Genomic DNA, 5,822 nt, shown 5'->3' with positions numbered 1-5,822 from the left:
CCCTCTGCCTGTGTCTCTGCCTCTCTCTCTCTCTCTCTGTGTGTGGCTATCATAAATAAATAAAAATTGAAAATCCTTTAAAAAAAATAAAAATAAATAAATAAATTTATAAAAATAAAAAAAAGAAATATCTTCAGTTTTATATCTACTGATAAATTGTGATCAGATTTATAAAATGTAAGTTATATTGTAAGGAAAAATTACGACCAACTAGGTAACTTTTTTAAAATTAAAAATGTATATAGTATATTTTAGGGTGATTAATAACCATCTTTTCTTTTGAAGAAATGTTTGTCACTTAAATGCTTCTGTATAGTGATGAAAATCAACAAAATGAAAAGGGAACTTTTGGGATAAGAAAAATAAATCACAAACCATTCATTCTACAAGGGGTTAATATTCAAGGTATATAATGAACTCATACAACTCAATAGACAAATAGCAGGCAACATTAAAAAAAGGAGCCGAATAGACATTTTTCCAAAGAAAACTTCTAAATGGGTACATGAAAAGATGCTCAGTATCACTAATTATTAGGGAAACACAAATCAAAACTGTAATGAGCTATTCATATCAATTAGAATGGCTATCATCAAAAACATAGGAGATAAGTGCTGGGAAAGCTATGGAGAAAAAAGAACCTTTGTGCACTATTGGTAGGAACATAAGTCACTGCAACCACTATGAAAAACAGCATGGAGATTCCTCAAAAAATAACAAACAGAACATTAAAAAATTAAAAACAGGGCAGCCTGAGTGGCTCGGCGGTTTAGCATTTTCTTCAGTCCAGGGCCTGATCCTGGAGACCCAGGATTGAGTCCCATGTTGGGCTCCTTGCATGAAGCCTGCTTCTCCCTCTGCCTGTGTCTCTGCCTCTCTCTCTCTCTCTCTCTCTCTCTCTCTTTCTCTCTGTGTCTCTCATGAATACACAAATAAATAACATTTAAAAAAAATAAAAACAGTAATCCCGCTTCTGGGTATATATTCAAAGGTGGTAAAAAATGAGTATCTGCATTCTCATGATTCTTGCAGCATTATTGATAACAGCCAAGATATGAAAAAAACCTAATTGTCAATGAATGATTTAAGATGTGGTATACACAAAGGGATATTATTCAGCCATGAGAAAGAAGGAAGTCCTGTCATTTTCTACAACTTGGATGGAACTTGAGAATTATGCTGAGGTAAATCAGCATAATCAGAGAAAGATGTCTGTATGATGTCACCTATATGTGAGTCTTAAAAAGCCAAATAGAAAGAAACAAACCTAAAATGGTGGTTACCAGGGGCTGAGAGAGGGAGGGAAATAGAAGATATTGGTCAAGGAACAAAAACTTCCAGCTACACAACTAATAATTACTGGGGATACTATTATAGCAAAGTGATTGTGTTATATGTGCTTGAAAATCACTTAGAATAGGACCTCTTAAATGTTCTCACCACAAAAAATAAATGGTAATTGTGGGAGGTGAGGTGATACAGGTACATCGAGGTATTAATGGTATAATGGTAATCATTTGATATGCAAGTATCAAATCAATACATTGTACACCTTAAATTACACCATGTTACATGTCAGTTATTTCTTAATAAAGCTGAGGGGGAAAAGTAAAAAAAAAAAAAAAAAAAAAAAAAAAAACCGGAACACAGCTTTATGCTCCTTATTTATCTGAGTTTCAGATATTCTATGTTTCCATAAAACATATACCCTGCTTTAGTAAAATCACCACATATTTGATATTATTTAAGCTAGTGTTGAAGAAACTTCATCAGTCAAAACTGAATGAAGCTGCTGATATTATACAAGCTACTTCTATCCTTAACACCTTAAACCAATATAATGAGGACTTGCTTAATATATCTTCTCTGACCTCTCCTTGATCCAAAATGGATCATGGAATTAGGGTGATAACTTCAATAAATCAAGTTGCAAAATTATTGTTTTTAATAAGTATCATCTTTCTAATAATATAAAGCAAATATATATTACAGTTCACAAAATGCAGAACATTAATTTTTAAATTGCTGATAATTCCAACATCAAAACTGCATTCCTTCATTCCACCTTGAAGTTCTACTTTACAAATGTGTCAAACATGCTGACCATAAATATTCTAAGATTTTTAGAACTAAAAGTGTTTTAATATATACTTGTGTCTTTAGAATATGATGAAAATGTACATTCAATCAGATTAATAATTTCCTAGATGTTTGAAAGGTATAAGCTACTATTTATAAAAATTACATTTACTTTGCCCTGAACTCATCACAATTTACATACAAATTTGTATCTTCCTTTAGTGACACATGATACAACTTTAAAATGAGCATGGCATCTTTGCTTCTCATATTAATGCATCTTTCTATGAAGCCCTCCATCTCTGAGTAATATAATGTGGTGCCTTCTGCAGAAAACTGGTTCACTTTTCTTACCCTACTCATTTAACCTGAGGCTGCAATTCTTGTTATAATAAAGCATCACTACACTACACACCAGAAAAGAGAGATATTCATTCCCTATCTTGCATTTTGAGCCTTAAAGGGACACAATTTTCACTTGCAAGAATTCTATTTGTTGTTTTGTCTAACGGGTATAATCATTGAGTTTCAAAAACTGATAAAATCAAGTACAATTTCCTTAAAGTGGGATCACCTCTCCTAGCTAGATAGTTGTAGCTTCTACTTATTGAAAGAAAGGAAGGCAATCTCCCATCCTAGCAGTAATTTTTTCTTATCTAGGCATTTAAACTAGAGAAAATTTTAAGAGTAAAATTATCCCTAGAAAAAAATTAACTGTCTTGCTATTTTTAATGTGTATGCATGCGTGTAGATTTAGAGTTGATTTTAATAAGTCATCTGTTGTCAAATAGGAGTATGGAAACTAAAAAAAGTTACTTTTTTTTTTAATTTTATTTATTTATGATAGTCACACACAGAGAGAGAGAGGCAAAGACATAGGCAGAGGGAGAAGCAGGCTCCATGCACCAGGAGCCCGACATGGGATTCGATCCTGGGTCTCCAGGATCGCGCCCTGGGCCAAAGGCAGGCGCTAAACCGCTGTGCCACCCAGGGATCCCTAAAAAAAGTTACTTAAGCTCATTTGGCCTCTTTCATGGGATCAGCACCAGCAGACAGCACAGTAGAGCCAGGCACCTGCTCCACACCCAGTGGCTAAATGATAGACGAAAAGCCAGATATCCAGTTACAGGCATTCGTGAATAGTCCAAGACAGTGGGATGAGATGTTGCAGAAAAAAAAAGGCGTAACAGTGATCAATTTTTACCAAGCCTGGTGTGGACCTTGCAAAGCAATGCAAACTTCATTCAGAAAATTGAAAAATGAGCTGAATGAAGATGAACTTCTTCATTTTGTTATAACAGAAGCGGACAACATTGTGACTTTGCAACCATTTAGAGATAAATGTGAACCTGTTTTTCTCTTTAGTGTTAATGCCAAAATTATTGCAAAGATCAATGGTACAAATGCACCACTTGTTAATCAAAAAAATTATTAACTTGGTCAAGGAGAAAAAAAATTGCAGCAGGTGAAATGGTTTGCTCTCAACATCATGAAATTGTGTTTGTAGATTCAGATGCAGATGATGCTGGGGAAGCACCCTATGAAAGTACTGAACAACTATACTTAATTGCCATTACCAAACAATATGCTGTGCTGTGATTACTAGAAAATCTCTAGAGATTAAAGAAAGAATGATAAAGGCAGGATTTGTTGTAGAAATTGAAGACAAGATTCTCACAGAACAACAAGTAAGGGATTTCTGTAGTCGGAGATCAGATAAGCATGACTGAAGATTTTGTCTTTTTATGACAAATTGCCTAGGCCATATTGTAGTTATATCTCAAGGAGGTGAAGAACAGCCTTCCCTGGAGGAACCTGAACCGAATCCTGAGATGGAAGCTAAAAAAAATATATGAGGATAATCAGAGGTGGTCAGGACTCCAGTGGTGAGGAAGAAGTAGGACATCTTACAAGAACGTCTGGAAAGACAACATATATCTCAGTTTTGTGATATTGAAGAGAATCTAATTGATGTTAATCACTTTATTGATATGTCCTTCCCTGATTTTAAAAACATGAAAAAGCTCAAATTAAAGAAGGCCCTGGCATTACTTTGACTGGATCTCTTTCAAGAAAAGAGAGAAGATATTTTGAAGATTATTGAAGATGAAGGTTTTAAAATACTGATGCAAAGACAAATTATATTATCAGAAGAGGAAGTACAAACATCGTGCAAGGAATATGAAAATGATGATTATTTTGAAAGCCTTATAGAAAAGATGGCCAGTTTATGTGCATAATTTGCAATGGAATATTTTCCTATCAACCAGTTGTATGGAAGTTATTTATTAGAAGAAGCCAAAAGGGAAATACAGTATTTATTTCCTCCACAACATACTTTAGCACTGATTAAACCTCATATAACACAGGAACAAAGAGAGGATATCTTTAAACTTATAAGAGAGGCTGGATTTGAAATAACACAGGTAAGGAAATAGTCCTAAGTGAATAAGAAGCAGACAAATTTATTCAAAAATAAAGGAAAAGACTTTCCTGAAGATGTATTGCAAATGTTTTCTGAGGGTCCATCTTTGGTCATGGTTCTGACTAAGTGGAATGCTGTCTCAGACTGAAGACAAATGGTGGGTCCTGTAGAGCCAGAAGAGGCAAAACTACTGTCCCCAGGCTCTATTTGACCCCAATTTGGAAGAAGTACTTTGAAAAATACTGTCCATGGGACATCTAATACCTACAAAGCAATGAAGAGCATTAATAGAATATTTGAAGAGTTCATTCTTGAGAATCCTGAGGGAAACTAAAATTTTGAGAAGATAATGCATGTAAGTTCACAGTGACATATAACCATGTGGCACAGCTTCCTGGGAGGAATAAAAAGGAAGATATACTTTGAAAGAAAGCTCAATTCCAGTTATCTCAAATTAAAAACTCACCTCAACGTGAAAAACATATGGCTATGCATAATGACAATAAAAATTGTAACCTTCAAAAAAAATAATAAGTTACCTAAAAAGTTATAGTTCTTAGCTAAATTGAAATGCTAATATATGAGCAATATATACTTTGTTTATATAGAAGTGTTAATGTTAGTGCATATTATTATACCATATGCATGTATTGCTTTATAATTTTACTATTTTATTTCTTACTATAGTATATGCTCTTTAAATATAAGCTTAGTATTTTTCATATTAGTCCATAATAGAACTACCATCTTTGCCATATTTAACCAATTATTTGTTATTGGACATTAAGATTGTTTTCACTCATCTTTACCATGGCTAAAACTACACTGAACAGCCTTTGAAATAAGTGTATGGGTTTCATAGCGCGTGGAGATCAATTGCTCAAAGGAGATTGGCAGAGACCAAAGAATTTATCATATGTAAGAAATATTTATATTATGCTGAGGGGTGGAGAAGGAAAATGGTGTTGGCCAGTTTCTTCATCCTGGAGAGGCATCTGCATGAATACTGCATCCCAGGGACATGCCTTGAGAAGCGGGAATGATCTCCTTACTGTGTGCCATAGTCATTCTTAAGTAGCTATTCCCATGCTGTCTTCCTCTGGGCTCTTTGCCTGCCTTCTCTCCAGGAGCAGGGCAATTCACCCAGGGCTCTATCCCAGCCAAGCCTGCTGACCTTTAGAACTTCAGGTGTTCCCTCCTCTACCCCTCTGACTGTCTCAGAACTGTGCACACTTCTAACTAGCGCTGATCTTGCAAAGCACTGTTTTGAGCATGCAGTTGGAATACAGGAAGCAGCTCCTTGCACCTGTAGTGAGCT

At 34.8% G+C, this 5,822-nt stretch overlaps 1 pseudogene; it reads left to right on the top strand.

The window, feature by feature from the left end:
• Nucleotides 1–3,175: 3,175 nt before the first annotated feature.
• On the top strand, nucleotides 3,176–4,838 carry LOC112658290 (thioredoxin domain-containing protein 3-like; annotated as a pseudogene).
• Nucleotides 4,839–5,822: the final 984 nt, after the last annotated feature.

This window comes from Canis lupus, chromosome 12, assembly GCF_003254725.2.
Source record: "Canis lupus dingo isolate Sandy chromosome 12, ASM325472v2, whole genome shotgun sequence".
In the NCBI taxonomy this organism is placed as follows: domain Eukaryota; kingdom Metazoa; phylum Chordata; class Mammalia; order Carnivora; family Canidae; genus Canis; species Canis lupus.
This window is presented reverse-complemented; position numbering and strand designations above follow the sequence as displayed.